General features: G+C 26.9%; 1 pseudogene across 1 annotated transcript in view; it reads right to left on the bottom strand.

Annotated features, from left to right (window-relative positions):
* The window catches only part of LOC148303420 (fat-like cadherin-related tumor suppressor homolog), a 253,885-nt pseudogene extending 236,883 nt beyond the window's left edge, over positions 1-17,002 (bottom strand). Inside the window, exon 1 of the transcript XR_015838491.1 lies at positions 16,345-17,002. The product of XR_015838491.1 is annotated as a fat-like cadherin-related tumor suppressor homolog (transcript). The remainder of the gene's footprint in view (positions 1-16,344) is intronic.
* Between the last annotated feature and the right edge of the window lie 2,583 nt (positions 17,003-19,585).

Raw genomic sequence — 19,585 nt, 5'->3', positions numbered from 1 at the left:
CAAAGTTTTATATTAAGAGTAACATTTAAAAGATGATGTCTTTTTAAACATGAAAATTGTTCAAATAATTCAACCAAAAACGCAACTTAATAAAATGATAAATTTACAGTAAGTTGTAATTCGATGTATGTATAATGATGCTCGATAATAATTTATTATTGTAGATGGATTTGACTGTAATTTGAAAAAAATGTACTTCTAGGCAGTAGGTTTTAAATTTTTAAGACTTTCATCGGACATGAATTTAATCATTTAAAATTTTTTTAAATTATGAACAAAATTTCAAAATCAACTCATCAATTTATGTTAAAGGTACACTTGATTTTCTTTTGTTGAGCTGGATAATAGAGCTTCATTTTTTACTGAAATAATCTCTGACAGATATCTTAAGAGGCTCAGTTAAGTTAACGGTACTGAAATGTATCTGAAATAAATCGATCGTAAAGAGGCTTTAAAAAAGCCCAAAATTATGTAAATGATTGCATAACAGAAACATATATTTATTTTTATCTGTATTTTTCAATATCATCAAACTTGTAAAAGAAAGATGAATTATAAATAAAATAATCTCTATTGTATAAAATTTACAAAGAACCTTCGTATTCTATTATTACAAATTAAATATTATTGTTATTGAATAAAAGAAACAAGAGTAAGTTAAACTTATCATAATAAAAATCAGGGGAGTATTTTTTTTTAAATGTATCGCTTGAGTGATCCGTACACTACAAAAGGATCAATAAAATAATGGATCTGCTATCGGATGAGGAATAAATATCGGTAAAAATTCCCTGAATTTTTTGGTATTTTAAAATAAAATAAATCCTTGCGATTTGTTTAATTCCTTCTCTCAGAAATTCGTCGGCTTACAATTTATCTGTGAATTGATGAATTGATGACTCTATGACTTTGTTAACTAGTGAACGGGTAAGGAATAAGTGAATTAGCCTAAGTGAACAAGATTCATTAAGTCGTTAAAATCCAGGGTTCACGAACGATCCAAACCAGATTTTTATTTCATCAGCTTTTAAGTTGTATTATTTACTATCGTTATATACTTATTTATTTTTTAACGCTTTTGTCGACATAATTTTAGATGTGTTGTATATATGTATATATGATTCATCAATTTTTTGTTTTGTAAAAGCACATGATTAAAGAGTGAAGTTAAGTCAATATTAAGGTTTATGATTATTTTCAAAATGTAAAACCAAAGTTCAATACATTTTCTATTACATCTAGTATTGAAAATACTAGATGTAATAGAAAATTTTCTCAAGCAGTTTCTTATATTACACATGTTAAAATACAATCAGCATAACTCAAGATCTTAATTTCAGATTGAGAACGTTTTATTCGATCTTATAAGAAAAACGTTATAACGAAACATAAAAGGAAATCTCTTCTATATTAGCTAGTTCCAGCGATTCAAGCGATAATGACCTTTTTTGCGATAACCTACACCAGTGTTATACCTAATCTAATACTGGATTTACTCATTATGGCAGTATCGTCGGTTTTCCTTTGCAAGAAATGGAGTTTTTTTTAGAGAAATTCCAATTTTGATTCGATATTCGTGAAAATTGAATGGTTATTGAAAAAAACAACCCCGATAAACAAAAATTGCCTTTTTTCATAATTCTATCCAAATTGATGGAAAAATATTTATAATCTTGTAAAACGCGAAAAGGAAAAAAGATATTTATTGAATGAATATTATATTGAATTTTTTACGTTGAATATTTTACATTGTATTTTCTTTATTTGTTGAAGAAGAAACAAGTATCAAATTTCTGTGGAGTATGATTGAATTGTCGAAATTGGTTGAACTTCAAACTGTTATACTACTTACTTCTTCAAGTACTGAAAACACGTCAATAATAAATAAGATGTTAAAATATTTTATTTCATATAATATTTAGGCAGAATGCATGTGATTAAAACTATAATTTTAAATATATTTTGTATTAAATTTAGTTAATATACGTCTTTATTCAGTCATTGTGCATCAAATTTAAGCGATAAAAATAAAGAACTGCATGAATCAATCCCTTGAAATTAAAAAAAAAATATATATTTGGTTATTGAAAGTTGTAAAAGAACACTCGATCTTTGATTTTAACCACTTTTATTTTTGTTACTTTTTCCCAACCGATTTTGACAAGCACCTTGTCATCTTCAGGAATTGATTTTTAAGATTAGTTTGATAAAGTTTATTAAATATACCAGTTTTTTTTGAATTTTGATATAGTTATGAATGTTTTTTTTTACAAATTCATTTCATTCCTCAGATGTCTATTTTTCAGTGCGTTAAAAGCACTGAAAGGTAAATGATTAATTGCTCACAAAGACTAATAGATCAATGTAACTAGACAATTACAGGGTTTATTACTAAATATCATACACACACACACATTTGTATATATATATATATATATATATATATATATATATATATATATGTATATATATATACATATATATATATATATATATATATATATATATATATATATATATACATATATATATATATATATATATATATTTATTTAAATATATTTATAAATATATTTATATATATACATTTATTTTTATTATATTTACATATGCTGAAAGACTTCCATTTTCTTTTCTTATAATTTTTGAATACTGAATAACTTAGAGCATAAATCTAGTGAAGTTATTATGTGTACTTAATTATGATCGCGTGTAATGTTTTACAAAGCTTCCAATGATTAATAGTATTTGATTTTCAAAACAAAATGCTTGGATTTATAACAAGTTGAAATAACGCAATACAAACATAATGTGCTTGTCACATTTCGAGAATCGGATGAATAAATGCTAAAACTATAAGACCTATAATTCGGATTAGTCTTAGAGATACATTTTGATTAAAGCTGTCAAGACGAGCTTAAAGTGATGTGTAATTAGGGCGAGGATGTCAGCTCGGACGAGTTTTCCACCCATAAGAGCCATTTGAAATTTGAACACAGCCTAGAACCTTTCCTTCCGGGCCTAGACAATTTATGACGTAATCACCTTGTACTGACACGGCTTACTTAAAACCGAATCCTTAAATTTATATCTTCTCATAACGAGAGAATCTCTTAACGGGTAAAGAAAAATGACGGTAGAAATGTTCGGAAAATCTCTTCTGTTTGGACGAACGATTTATTTTCTGCCGCAGCACTACCGCAGTTATACGATCATTAGTTATTTTTGCGTGAGAAAAGATTGTTTTAATAAAAACATTCTTCTGATATTTTATGAAATATCTATATCTTTAACTATCATTTGTACACTTTAGAGAAAACGCTTAAATTCTTATTGCAGTATTGAAACAATAAGATACCCGCTAATAGTTGAAAAAGGGGGCCATTGATGAATATGCTAATGTAAAGTAAATCCATTTATAATTTAAGTTTTACTTAGTAAATACCACATTTATGGTATTTACTTACTTAAACGAGTATCAATTTTATTCACTTTGTAAAACTTACATATAAAATGAACATATTAGCACAAAGTGACTGCCGAATCAATTAATGAAAGAAAAATAAAACATTAAACATTTTTTTTCGCGATGCTTTTATTTTGTAAACATATTATATATAAAATGGGCGCAATGCTTCTTATAACGTTTATCCGCACCCAATGTTAGATAGAACATTGACTTGATAATTTATTATTATTATTATTATCTTCATCGTTTATTGCATGAAGGTAAGGTTGTCCTGCGCTTCTTGTACCTGTCCAGGGTAATATTAAATAAATTTAAGAGTGAAAATAAAAATATTTATTTTGAGCACTAGAAAAATAAAAAGACACGGGGCACAGAAATCAAATGCGCTAACCACTGCGTTACGAAGACGGAAAAACGTTTATCAAATATTAAATGACACTGATTTTATGGAATATTTATAAGTTATTAATATTTTTTTCTTGGTATTTACCACTATTTCTTAAAATCTATTGTGACAAGGACAAGATGAAGAGAAAGTGGGAGCTGTTACTTATTTTAATTTATTTTTTATTATTTTTTATCAGAAGGAAAAAAAATAGTTGGGGGGAGGCTCTAGTTTTTTCCATATTTTTAACTATGGATTAATTTTATTTACCATATATTTTTTTATGAATTTCTATTGTTTCTAAATGATCGAGTTTATGACTTTTCGTACTAATCATTTTAACTTCATTCTTCAATATTCCAAGCACACAACTATTAAATTTAAACTTAGCTACACAAATGGTGTTTAAAAATGATGCGTAATGTTAAAATATCAATGTTAAAATGTTATCATTTTCGAATATTTTCGTTTTACGTTTTCTTAAAAAAAGTCTACCCGTTACCATTTTTCGAGAATTATGGGATAATGTTTTATCAAAGAATATGTCTAATATTTTTTTCTTTATATTTTTTACTATTCATATTTTAATGCTAGGCTTTGTAGACTGTACTGTATAATACATAAATGTATAATATTTTCTTTGACCTTTTTACCGAGTTAAACGTTTCATCCTTCGACGGAAATTGGTTCAGGAAATTGAATACTTATAATACCTATTAAAGAAATTCTGTTCTTAACAACTTTTTCCGTTTTCAATAAACTGAATTTGATATAAACCTTTATAAAATATAACATATCCTTTACTCTTCTTATACGGTTTCAATAAATTATGCATAAAAAACTGTATAAATATGAGTATATGACTCAAGTAAATATTCATTAAAAACAATCGTGTGAATGAAAAATTTTGATAATCACATAATTTTTATCAATACAAAATGACAGTAGAAATATTAAAGATGCTTTATGTCCAAGCTTTTGTATTTTATATTGATTGAATAAGGTATTGGAAAATTTTATTAAAAAAGCACTCTCACGAAAGCACAATATAATGATCGTTATTCGCACATACGAGAAATCGTTGGTAAACATCGGCTTTGATCTGATGCTACTAGACATCATCTTCCGGCCGTGTCTTTAGTGAAACTTTCATCAGATTATAAACTCTAGATCAATCATCTTTCGAAAGGGTAGATTAACTAATCTCCATCATCCCTTCTATACGAAATTGTCCATTGCGGATCAAATATTACAAAAAATGTTATTCATGATTTTTATTATATGAAACCTTACAATATATCATTATTACACATAGTATAATGTAAGTTTCATTGTTGGGAAAATGACAGGTCAATTTATTTTTCCTTAGATATTTTCAATCGGTCACAACGCCATCCAATATATTAACTTTATTATAAGCATAAAGCTCCAAGATTTAAAGCTTCAATAAAAAAATACAATGAATTAAATATAATCCTTAATTAAATATCTTTTTCCTACAATTTAAAAAAAAATTAAATTAAATTGAAATCAGCTCGTAACTGTTAACAACTACGGTTACAAAAAATAAAATGGCATTCCTTAATTTTGTACTTATTTCAATACTAGTTATCGTATACCACTCCTAGAAATGAAAAATTGTAATATTTAAATTAGCCAAATATATTCGTTTTATAATATATTACTTAATGCTTAAATAACTTTTAAATACATACATTTAAATGCAATATTTTATCTAACACAAACCTTATTTTAATACGGAATTATATTAACAACATTTTGAGTGTGTCCAAATACTTGTTCACAAAATCAGGATTATCTCCAATGACATGAGTTATTTTCATATTATTTTTTAATGGGTAGAATTGGTGAATGTTACACGTATATAAAGTGATCACTCAAACCAGCCTTTGACGGTCGTCGGCCCCGTAAATGCCCAGACTTCCAAATTCTTCTTCATCTTTAATGAGATGTTGTAATTATATATATGGCAAAATTAATATGTGAATAAAAAAAAGGTTTTTTTCCAAAAAAACTAATAAAAATAATTTAAATGTCATGTTTTTCCAGGGAAAATAGGCTCAAATTGACATACCCGTAATTTAAACATTCGGTAAATTTGTAGTTTTTCATAAAAAGCAGTAAAAAAGGTAATAAAATAATGCCATTATATTTGTTACAATTTCCAAATTATACGTTCTTTGACAATAACAAGAAATATCAAACATTATTCATGTTTGCCAAAATACTTTTAATGGAATCGAAAATCAATTTTTGTTAACAAAAGTTTTCCCACTTAACGTATCGCGCGAAATTATGCGCGAAATTTCTTTTGTGGCGAAAAATATCAGACCTAAGGCGAAACATAATTATACTCGTATGTGAGGAGGGTATCGAAAATAAAATGGTAAAAAATAATCTTTCTCGGGTTGAACTTTAACATTGAATGAAGTGGCCCGGAGCACTTTCCTATACAGGATTGATTGGATCTCATGATACGTGTATTACTTAAAACTTTTTACACGCGAGCTAACCAGACGAAGACAAATGATTTTTGATCTTTTCCAAACACCCTTCCGAATAAACTTTCAGATCGGAGATATATTCACGAAATGAATTACGGGTTTTAGCTTTTATTTTGATGAAAAGAAAACAGCGATCCTGTATAAATATTACAGCCCTAGCGTAGAGAAAGTAATTTATATTTTATTCTATTTTTACAGACTCGGAGTACTTTAAATATACTGAACTCGTGGTTGTGAAGAATATATAATAATATATCAAAAAATCATTTATTGTTTCAATATATACCATATGTGTTTATTGTGCATAATAAATTTTAAATGTATAGCATTATTTTTTATTTTTTACAAATAGTTTCCCTAAATTTCAATACAAAGTTATAGTATTTTAATTAATTAACCAAGGAAATAATTTATTCAAATATATTATTTCTTTTTCCGTGTGTTAACGTTCATGGGTTAACGATCCTTCATGTGTTAACGATCAAGATAACACTACGCTTATATGATGCAGTGCCCTATGCACTATTGGAGTGCGGATAGGTGTTTTTTAATATTATTATTTGTTTTCTGAGTTTGTAAATAACTGCATTATTAAAAAAAATACTTTATTTAACAGGCATAAAATAATAATATTTAATGCAAGATTTGTTTATGCGTAGATGTTCACCATTGATTTGTGCCTTTCCAAAAGGTTTCTCATTTCAAACTTTTTCTTTCTCAGAATTTCTCAGTTCTCGAGTTTTTCAATTTATTTTTCTTTCATGTTTAGTATCCTACCGCCAAATCTACAATCGCTGTCCATATTTTGGTGTAAATTAAAATAACCGTGCAAATATGGATTTTTCAAATCTACGAAATTCTTGGGATGGCATTGATCGTTTCCATTTCCCATAAAACGATATTATTTTGACACTCAATTTCGCTTAAAAATTATTGACTAAGTAATCGCATTCTGAAATCGATTTTTATAAAATAGAGAATATATTTTAATGCAATTTATTTTAATTTTTTATATTCGTAAATCACTTTTTTTGGCAATTATACACTTATAGTCGGAATTAATGATTTTTAAAATTATTATATCGAAGTCAGATTATGCTATTTAAAAAAAATACGAAAATTATTATAAGGTACTTAAATAATATAAATTTTAAAAATGTGAAGAAATATTGGAAGAAGGAATTATTGAGATGGAAATATGTAAGTTTGATTTTTACAGGATTTACAACCTGTTGGATGGTTTAATTGATCCCTTTAAATGCTGTCCAATAATCACTGTTATTTGACCCATGATTAACATCAGTTTCACTTAAATTTTGTTTTCTTTCACGAAATAAGTATGCGTATGAATGTTGTATGTAAATGTTCAGAATTTTAAATGTGATAGAACGCTTTTACATTTTCAATATAAATGTGAGTTCTGTCATTTGGTGTTGGAATTGTAGAGTTATAAATTACAAGTAATATTATTACAGATAAAACCTTTATGTTCCGTATTACAAAATGTATCCGATTTTTTTCAGATCACGAGGGTTGTTTCAATGTACCTTAATTCGGGACTTAATCTTAAAATTTACGACGATACTAAACGAAGAAACACTAAAATTTTACTAAAACGTTAAAATAAGCATTTAAAAAAAATAAGTGCAATATTTTTAATGAGAACTTTATATGAATTTTATTAAAATTCAACACTTGAATATACCATTTTAATGAGTTTTATTTAAATATACGATTTTTTTTTATTTTTACGTATACCTTTATATACACCTAAATATATTTTTGTTTGTTAGTTTTAATTTGTATCAGAAGATGAAAACGTCTGTCGTTTTCGAAACAAGTCGTATATATAAATAAAACTCATTAAAGTGGTATATTCAAGTATTTAATTTTAATAAAATAATCATGTCATTCCACAAAGTTAATGCCGAATCAATAAATAAATTATATGATTTTCATGAAATTAAGTAACTTTATATGAAATTAAGTTACATTCTAATTCTCACTACATTCTTTACATGAATTGCCTCGGTGCTCCCCACAGATTAGATGTACATCTGAAATTGTAAAAATGTCCGGTAATTTTGGGTTAATTACTACAAAATGCCTGAAAATATCTTTCATTGATTTTTGTACTTTCTTTTCGATTAATAATTTAACTCATAATATTTGAAAAATATTAACAGTCAGGATGGTAAATGTGAATCCACGGCTGTTATACTAATAAATAAAGTGGATTTTTTTCATTTTATGAAAAGTTAAAAATAAAATTTATAAATAGCTTGCCTCAACAGTCGGGGAATAGGCCGTTGACCAGGGACAAAGGTTAGCGGCGCAGGAGCCGACCGTCTTCCCTATGACGTCACGGCCACAAATCGACCGAGCAAGAAATGTGCTATAATAATAATAATCATTCCATTCACGCACGTCAAAAAGCTCAAATATTTACCACTCATTTTAAGCTTTAATTTTTGAACTTATTAAGGACATATGTACTTAAAATATTTTGTGTGAGATATGGTGTATAAAAATATAAAATAAAATAAGCATGCTGAGTAGAGTTGCCCAGGAAAGGGACAATTACTCTCAAGTGATAGTCGATGTCAGAGGGACTTGACATATACCTACATAAAGAAAAAGAAGTGAGCAATGACTAAAAAATATAATGATTTTATCAATTGATTCGGAAGTCACATTATAGCCGACAAATATGAACTACCGAAATTAAACATGTACGAGCCGAGATTAAACATGTAATCTCGGCTCGTAGCGCATGTTTGTGCTGAAACATTTAGTGCATGTTGGTCTTCGGGTCGACCAAAAATCGCATATGTTAAATATTTTGTGTAGTTTGAAGTGTGTAATTGGTGCTATGGTGGTGAAGTGTGGTATTATTTGCATGCTGTGGTAGTGATTGTCCTGACGAAGAGACGGGTACGTTTCGAAACCGGTAGACATAAAAATCTCGGTGAGTGATTATATACTTAAATTATTTACATTTTTGCATTAAATAAATAAGTATAAATGACTAACAACACAATAAATGCTTTAAATATTAATAATATTGAGAATATCAAAACATAATATTTCAAAAAAAAAACTTCAGTTTAGTTTATCAAAAAAATAACTTCTCATTCTTTTAGTCTATTTGTAAATAAATCTTGTATGTTTTTCTCATCCGTAATTCTAACTGAAAGCAAATGGAGTGAAAACACATTATATTTCTATGCGACTTCAAATATTTATAAAGGAATTACCAGACCCGAGTCCTTTTATCCTTGGATGTAATGCTTGTTAAAAGGCAGAGAAATCATCTCCTGGAAAGAATCTATTGATAAGGTTCCTTTCTGAATAGGTTGCAGATGAATTAAGGGGGCAAAACGAAAAGTGTACCGATAATAACAAAAGATCAAAACGTACTCAACAATAGAAATTGGGGAAACTTTGGGGCGAAGAAAGGGCACCGAGGAGATTATTGATGAATGCTAAGTGAATATGATTTTCTTCCAGTAAATCGGGCATCCTGAATAAAAAGAGGAATCCAGCACTAAGAGGCAGGACTCTTAAAAATAACGTTCGATTAATTAAAACGTCGGGAGTCGTTTACTTTAAAGACACCGATTGATTGATGGGTTAAATATACTTACCCACGATTTAATCTGTTCATCTTATTAACTATTAAAAAAGATTTATTCAAAAGATTTTTTAAAGATGAAGAAGAATCAGTAGACCAAGCTGTCCTTGGTCTACTGATTCTATTATCAACCACATTCGTCTCACAAATTTATAATACTATTCTTTTTTCACACATTCAATTCACAGCTCAAACCATTTCAACACACCTAACTTAATTTTATTGATAATAATCTCATCTATATTACCATTCGAATATTAAACATCGTTTTTCCTCACATTCATACACACATATTAATGTGATGGACCATGTTATATAAATTACTTGAAATTTTATATTTTTAAGACAGAACTTAAATTTTAAGTCATTTTCTGATTGTATATGTGGTAAGGTGATTAATTGAGCTTTTTCTTCAACTTCTTAAATAATATATTCGACATTGACTCATTTCATGATTCAACATAACCTTTTTTTAATACTATCAATATGATTTTCATGGCTAAAAACTCTTGCATTTTCGAATTATTATGGTAATCCTTCTGCATTCATTTAAATCTAGGGCGTTCTAATTAACTGATGCACTAGTTCGCAGTCTGCTTTCCACTATGCACCGTATAAGAAGATTGCCGAGTTTTTCGGTAGAGTAGTAATATACTTTATGCTATAGCCATAATATTATATTGACTAAAACGAGTGTGAGCGTTTTAATGCCCGCATTAAAGTGTGCTGCTTTCAATAATCCATTTTCCAGCGGAATTTAATCCCCTTAAGTGAATTTTCCGGTGGAAAATTTGTATGTGTATTAAACAAACAAAGATATCGTATGTGATACTTTTCAAAAGCTGCACGAGATGAAATTTAATTATAATACTAACCGAAATAAGTTATAATATGTATATATATATATATATATATATATATATATATATATATATATATATATATATATATATATATATATATATTTATATAAATATATATATATATATATAATATATATATATATATATATATATATATATATATATATATATATATATATATATATATATATATATATATATATATATATATATTATATATATATATATATATATATATATATATATATATATATATATATATATATATATATATATTTATATATATATATATATATATATATATATATATATATATATATATATATATATATATATATATATATATATATATATATATATATATATATATAAATATATATAAATATATTGTTTACATACAAGAGTGTATGTATGTACATAAGATTTTACGAATAATTTGATGACATTACGCATTTTTTCAATTTGATTTTAAGAATTAATTTACTCTTTATAAAAAAAAAACATTACGAACCTGAAATCAGAAAATATTCCATAAATGCAGACATCTTAATTTATTTAATAGACAGAGAGTCAAATTTGACCATCAGTGAAATCGTTGATTGATTTGTGTAATTTCGAAGGTGGTGAAGTAAGGATTTTTTTGCAAATAAATTTCTGAAAAACTTTTTTTTTATCCGTACGTCATTTTTTGTTCGTTTCCGCAGTGTAGTAGTTAGCGCGATTCGCTACCATACCTGGGTTTGATTAACAGGGCTCTCAAAATAAATGTAAGAGATATTTTGCTCTAATATTTATTAAATATCACTCTGCACTAGTTCTTGAAGCGCAGGACTTACTGAGGAAGTACCATCTCGACTTATTTATTTGTAATATATAATTAATGATCAATGTAACACAGCCCTGTGCACCATAAGGGTTAGGATGGTCATGTCGATGTTATTTGTCACTTTTGATCCATTTAATGATTCATTTTACCAGAAGATTTAATTTGTACCAGAAGATGAAAACAATTGTCGTTTTCGAAATTAGTCGTAAATAAAAATAAAACTCGATAAAGTGGATTATTCAAGTGTTTATTTTAATAAAATATCCATTTTACTATCGTTCACTAACATCATTTTTTTGTATTAACAAAAAACGGGAAGTGAATAACGAATGTTTTAATTTTCCAGGATCTAAAAGTTGAAACAAATTAAGTTTTATTGTTAAAAGTAAACAAAATTTAAAAGTTTTAATGAATACAGTTGAACATGGTTAAGTTTAAGCAAATGTTTTAATTATTTGAGTTTTGAAATATCGTCATCCATTTTTAATTTCGCGTTTAATTCACTTACAGAAACCCGAAAACACGAAGCAATCACAGTTTTTTGGCCGAAAGTAAAGTAATAAAAAAGTTACCACTTCTACGAAGTGTCGTATCATAAAGTCGGCTGGTTTTTACTGCGTAAATTTGTTCCTCATACTCTTGATTGTATTTTTTTGCAAGCTTTCTCTTACTCTGAGTCCTTCAAATGATATTATAAAGGTATTTAAGAATTCGTTGGGTATAAATTATTTGCAAAATAAGGTTGAGAATGAACTTATTTTATAAGCCGGAGAATTAGGCAAATAGGCATCTACGTTTGTCAAAGTTTTCGGTAAAGATTTTCAATATATTTAGTTATTTAAATATATTTTAAATTAAATACTTGAAATTCTTAAACTTCTGTTTTGAATTTTCCCTGTCAGGAATTAAAAAAAAATACAGTTCAAAATCTTGTTATGTTAGTTCTGTCTCTATATTGTTATGCTTAGGGCCAGGGGTCTACTGTTCTGGATGTTCTGAGTTCGATTCCCAGGGAGGTAAAAATAAATACAAGTAATTTTTTACTTTAATATTTATTTAATATTACCCTGTACTGATACTTAAAGTGCAAGGCTGATTGATGACCTTACCTTTTTGACACTTTTTTGTTTATGATAAAATTACAGTTTTTGTACTACTTAAGATTCAAAAACTCGGTGAATCAGTAAATCAATGAATATGGAAACCAGTAAACCAGTGAAAAACGTCGGTGAAATGGTCACACGAACGGATCGTTAAAACCCAGCAGTTCACGAACGATCCGCATCTGATTTGACCTGAAACCCTTTAAATTTTAAAACCATCTACATATGTTGTGATATTAATTAAAACTTCTCAATATTTATTTTTAAGATAAAGAAAACTATATGATTTAATCTAATATAACTTAGAACAAACACATTTCTTTCCATTATAATAATAGTTTTACAAATTAAACTCATAATTATTTTCACCGTCACCCAAAATTTACCCAATTTACCTACAACCTTTAGCCCGAAATATCATTTATTACCCAAACCTGATGTTAGGATTTTTCGCTGTCAGGATTTCGAATGGGCTGATATCGATTGGATCCTGAAAAGTCAACTGGTTTCCAAACAAAAAATATCTTCGTATCTTTCAATACCCTTTAAATATCTACCCGTATTTATGTATTTGTCCGCATCAATAGTTAAGTGCTTAGCTTTTGCTACCATGCTAGAATTCCCGGATTCGATCCCAGAGGGGTCAAAATAAATATTCCTGATTAAACGCTCTAGGATATATTTTATATCACCCTACATAACTATGTATTTGAAGGATTTGAATATGCAGGACTGATGTTGCATTCATACAACAAACGATCAAGAAAATATCAAGTTCTTACGATTCAATATTCACCTATTGGGTGCATAAAGATGTTTTTTGTAAAATAAATTCTAATAACATAATGTAAAATGACCCCAATACCCAATAAAATAATGTTAAATAATCTCAAAGTCATGATATGCGCAAGCAAAAAAAGAAAATATATGGAAACAATTTTTAAAATTAATTTCTTACGTTCCTCAAATCAAAAACGGATTTAATGTTCGCTGAAGCTCCAAATTTTCTTTGTATTTTTGTGCATATCACGAACTAAAGAAAGGCTTTTAGTCTCCTTACAAACCAATTAAAACAAAACAGGAGATTCCTGAAATCAATCCAAATTTTATGATCACATTTTTGCTTGAATACTCTTGTTCATTTTTCAAACATTTTTGAAAATTCATATTTTTATTGCAGTTGTATCCATAGTTTTTTGTACTTCTCTACTTTAAATTAATATTTTATGCGTTTTTTATTATTTTTGTAGTGTTTGCATACCATCCACTTCATTGAAAATCACAACCTATTCGAAAGTATTAAAATTTGCATATTATTTTTGCCGTGGGTGTTTTTAAAACCCGTCTTTTTTAAATGAAAATATTTCAGGAGACTCTTTACCGTAACTGCAATACTACAAACGAGGTCAAAAATATGAAACATTTCAAAAGAAAATTTGAAAAAAAACAGATTTAAAAAATAAATCCCGTGGACCTGTTCAGAAAGGCCGCCATTTTTATGACAATTTTTAATAAGCACCGGCAATGCGAAATTTCATATTTCAAGGCATTCCACTTTATGGCATAAAAAATACATAAGCCGAAGAAAAGCGTTGGAAGGCATCTGATTTATTACTCCCGAGTACGAAATATTACCAAGTTCCCACCTTTTCTGTGTATTGAATATTTGAATAAGTTACATTTCCTTCCTACGCTACATACAAAAATATAGATGCAATTTATGCTTTACAAGTGTTCCTATACCAGTTGAATCAATCAATCAACTAATGACTAAGACCAATGATGTCGTTTATCTTATTCTACTTTACTTACGTCATATGTACTCCATCAAATATTATCGTATATATGTATGTCAAATAATGCATATCTAAGAATCTTAAGCGCAAGACTGATCACCTACCCTAATATACATAAACATCCCCACGTCCATCAGATTCAATTCCCTATGCACCGTTAGGTGTAGACAGGAGTAAAAAAAATGAACTCATATTAACAAATATTTATCAGTATTTCCATTTCAAATTCTATCCGTTAGAGATCGTTATTAAAAAAATATTTTAATAGTTCGATTTTACCAACAACAAAAATGCCTTTAAGTGACGCAGATTTTTTCTTTCAAATTAAAATAAAACTTATTGATTGGGATTTAAAATACAAGGAAAATTATATCTTAACAAGCTGATTCAGGAGTTACAGTATGGTTATATCTATCCATTTAAAACAATAAAAATGTTGATTGGAGAATTCAATAATTTAAACAAAATCTTTTACGACACGTGTTTTGATGCATACAGCATGAATTTAAATTACGATAAAATGTTGTTAACAATATTTGTTATAGATGCTGAGTGTAACAAAACACGCGTGAGAAATTTGTAGATTTATTTAAAAAAAGTAGTATTTACCACGTAAATTTTTATTTTAAAATAATGATTTTCAGTTCTACATGCTTCACTTTAACAGACCATTAAAAAATATAATGCAATGTAGAAAAACACCTTTGAAATTATAAAAGATATAATAAATTTAATTAAAAATGTTCATCACTATTTTCTTCACATCTTCCCTCGCCTTGTAATAGTGTGCGGGATACTGTGTCAATAAAACAGAGAGTTATTTCAATATAAAATTATTTTGAAGGAGGGATCTGTACTGGAAAACTCTTATTCTAAAAGTATTATGTCAAAAAATAATTAATCACCTCTCCACAATAAACTTTATACTTTAAACACGGTAGCCAAAAGCGCTCACTAGTCGATCATTGAAAAATGTGGTAGGTAGAAAAAAATATGAATAAAACGTGTATATTTTCAATATTCCATGTTCTAGTTTAAAGTTATTAAAATACATATTTATAACATAAAATTTTAGTTTAGTTAAAGTACTAAATTACTGAAAGTTCGAAAACAAAACGTCAAAAATAATGAAATATTTTCCTAGATAAGTTTTGTCATGCATATTTCATAAAACCACCCCTCTACAAAACGAGTTTTAGGGGGATTATATTCTTTTAATGTTGCCAATGTTAAATTTGAATAACCCAAATTTATTTTTTTACTCCACATGTTTATGAACCACATTTTTGTAGAAGATAAAACTAATTTATTAAATTAAAACTATTTTATTTATTTATTCTATACAGTATTATATAAATTAGTCCACTTCCGCCGGTGCATTTTCTATAAAGATAAATTAAAATAAGATTTGTATGTATATATATATATATATATATATATATATATATATATATATATATATATATATATATATATATATATATATATATATGTATATATATATAAATATATATATATATATATATATATATATAATATATATATATATATATATATATATATATATATATATATATATATATATATATATATATATATATATATATATATATATATATATATATATATATATATATATATATATATATATATATATATATATATATATATATATATATATATATATATATATATATATATATACAATTTAGTACAATTTAAAGTAAGTAAAAATTTAATTACCTTTATAAACGCCTCAATCCTTGATTTCCCAGAAAATTATATCGTATGTCAAATAAAGTTATAAACTTAAGTTTCACATCTTCGTCACATCACTCTCATTAATTATTTAAGACTCTCACGTAAAATAGAAAATAATTATTATAAAAAAGAAAATAAATATTACTATACACAGTAGATTATACTGTAAATTAAAATTAAAGCATGGTTCTTTTGATTGGTTCACCGAAAATGATAATTAATTAATTAATTCACTTCTAATAAAAATAATGTCACATTTATTCCGATGATTAATAACCATTTGTTTGATAAAATGCAACACAAAAGCTCACGTATTCACAGACACAGCTAGTATTGTATATTTGAATCACGTAAAGCGGATAAAGTTGAAGTAAATCCCTTACGAAATTCGACCGTAATATCGCACGTTGTACGAGGATGACGTCCGTCACGAGCGAGAATCGCGTTCGACTAACCAAAGCCTTCCAGGCAGCGCCGGAGCCTGACAAATAGAGCTTTCGCAGAAACGAAAGGTTAAACATACCCCCAACTCTTTCTTGACCGCCTGGTAAATATAAGGCCTTCTCATGACATGTAAAAATTTGTATACCTATTCAAATGAGCGATAAAATAACTGCATACTAATTTCATAACACACATCTTTTGAAATGTCAAATCTTTGAAATTATTACGTATTTATTTTTCATCGGGACACCAATGTTAATAATTGTATATTCGTAAAAGGAAAGATTTTTTCTCTGTAAAAGTTTTAACGTTGTAAAGTTTTATACATACGATTTCTAGTTTTAGTATTTTGAAAAAAAAATCCATTGTTGTTGTTTGAACTTAAAATGTATCAAAATGTGAGCTGATTCGACACATTTGCTTAAATTATTTGATTTTCTATCACGATTTATTCAGACAACTTTTTAAAATGTTTATCACGCATTGCATCAAATCGATGCAATGTTAATTTTATCATTTATTATATGAAAGCAAAACTACCAGTTCTACTCTTCCAGTACTAATCTAGGGAAATGTGAAATAAAAATTAACAGACAAATAATTTGTATCACTTACCCCTATGACAAACAAACCCAGGTAGGTTAATTTATATATAAATATATATATATATATATATATATATATATATATATATATATATATATATATATATATATATATATATATATATATATATATATATATATATATATATATATATATATATATATATATATATATATATATATATATATATATATATATATATATATATATATATATATATATATATATATATATATATATATATATATATATATATATATATATATATATATATATATATATATATATATATATATATATATATATATATATATATATATATATATATATATATATATATATATATATATATATATATATATATATATATATATATATATATATATATATATATATATATATATATATATATATATATATATATATATATATATATATATATATATATATATATATATATATATATATATATATACTACTACTACTACTACTACCATCACGCCGTTTCCCCGCAGGGGTAGGCAGAGAGGATGGAACGCCACACTCTTCTGTCCTGACATACACTCCTCGCCTCCTTCACATCCATACATCTAGTCATACATGCCCTCCGATTACGCAGACTTTTGACACCGCCAGATTTTAGGTTCTGATTGATCTGATCGTGCCAAGTCTTTTTCGGTCGTCCAAGTTCTGTTTTCCCTCTCACATTCGCCACATATATTTACTTAGTCATTCTCTCGCTATCCATTCGCTCCACATGTCCATACCACCGCAAAGAGCTCTTCCTAATCTTTTCAATTATTCCTCGTTCAGCCTTACATTCCTTTCTTAAAAACGACGACGATATATATATATATATATATATATATATATATATATATATATATATATATATATATATATATTTTAATGAAAATTATTAAATTTATCTCAGTTATTTGACTCGAAAGTATTTTTATTGTAAGTAATAATTATGTATTTACACATAACACAAATATTTTGAAAAATCTGACGCTACATTATTTTAAAAAAATGTCATAAAAACAAACACATTATTTCAATTTTGGTTTGATGCACTTAAGGCTTCTTTCGCAAATTATCGTCATCCATAAAGAATGTAACATTGATTTTGACAAGAGTTGCAGATTTTTTCAAGTTTAAATTCTTTTTTTGACGTCTTTGTCCATAATTGATTTTCTTTTTATTTAATTTCTTATTTCTTCTTTTAACAAAATTTTTCCTTTTTTTCTCACTCTTAGGTCCAGCGAATGGCATGCTGCGATGGTGCCAAGGAATGACTTTGGTACCTGCAAGTTCAACAGCCGAATAAAGCTGACTAGCACTTTCTTGGTGAATAAGGTCTTTTCTTTCACAGTTATTGTTTCTTTGAGAATAACGATTAGTAATGTCTAAATCACTTATCACTCCTACGCGCCTTGAACCTAACGGGTATTTATTAGTTTCCTTCTTAATCACATCGAATTTTCCAGTTTTAAACATTTTCACACGACATGAGTAAAATTTTTTGACGAAAAATTTTGATGTTAATGAAACAAAATACTGTTCTTGATTTAAAATAATTTTATTTACCAACTGTTAATTTTTACTTATTTAAACGTCAATCTTATTTCGGTCATTCGAAAAGTGTGACGCATCAAAAAAGCAGTTTTAACTGCAATATTGTACAAAATGTAGATACTAACGTACTTTCGCTGATTATATTACTTATAACAGTGACTCATGACCTTTGTAGATAAAAATGAAAAATAAATCAAAATCTGAAATCTCCTTTAATTATTTACCAATTGCTTTGAAATTTTGTCGGAACATTGGATTTGAAAACGTAAGTGTTTTATTTATTTCTTCGACAGTTGATTTCCACTGTGATAGATATAAATCATACATTTTTCAAAACGGTTTTTTACCGCAATGGCTGCGCCATCTATTGAAAGTTACATCAACACACGCAATATTAAAATTTTACATGCGAACAGCGTGTTTTTTGACAGTTGCTGAAGTGTGGATCTATTAGCATAGGATAATTAAAAGTCTCTTTTTTTCTATTCTATGTAACCGGACTGACCCATAGCTACACATAGCCAGGTTGAACTTGTCTTGAAATAAGAGCAGATATTTTTTTGAAAATGATCATAATATTTTGAATATTTAAGTT

This window comes from Brachycentrus maculatus, unplaced genomic scaffold (assembly GCF_059751285.1).
Source record: "Brachycentrus maculatus isolate JH-2025_06_01 unplaced genomic scaffold, ASM5975128v1 h1tg000369l, whole genome shotgun sequence".
Classification (NCBI taxonomy): Eukaryota; Metazoa; Arthropoda; class Insecta; order Trichoptera; family Brachycentridae; genus Brachycentrus; species Brachycentrus maculatus.
The sequence above is the reverse complement of the archived record's forward strand: the minus strand, read 5'-3'. Positions and strand labels throughout refer to the sequence as shown.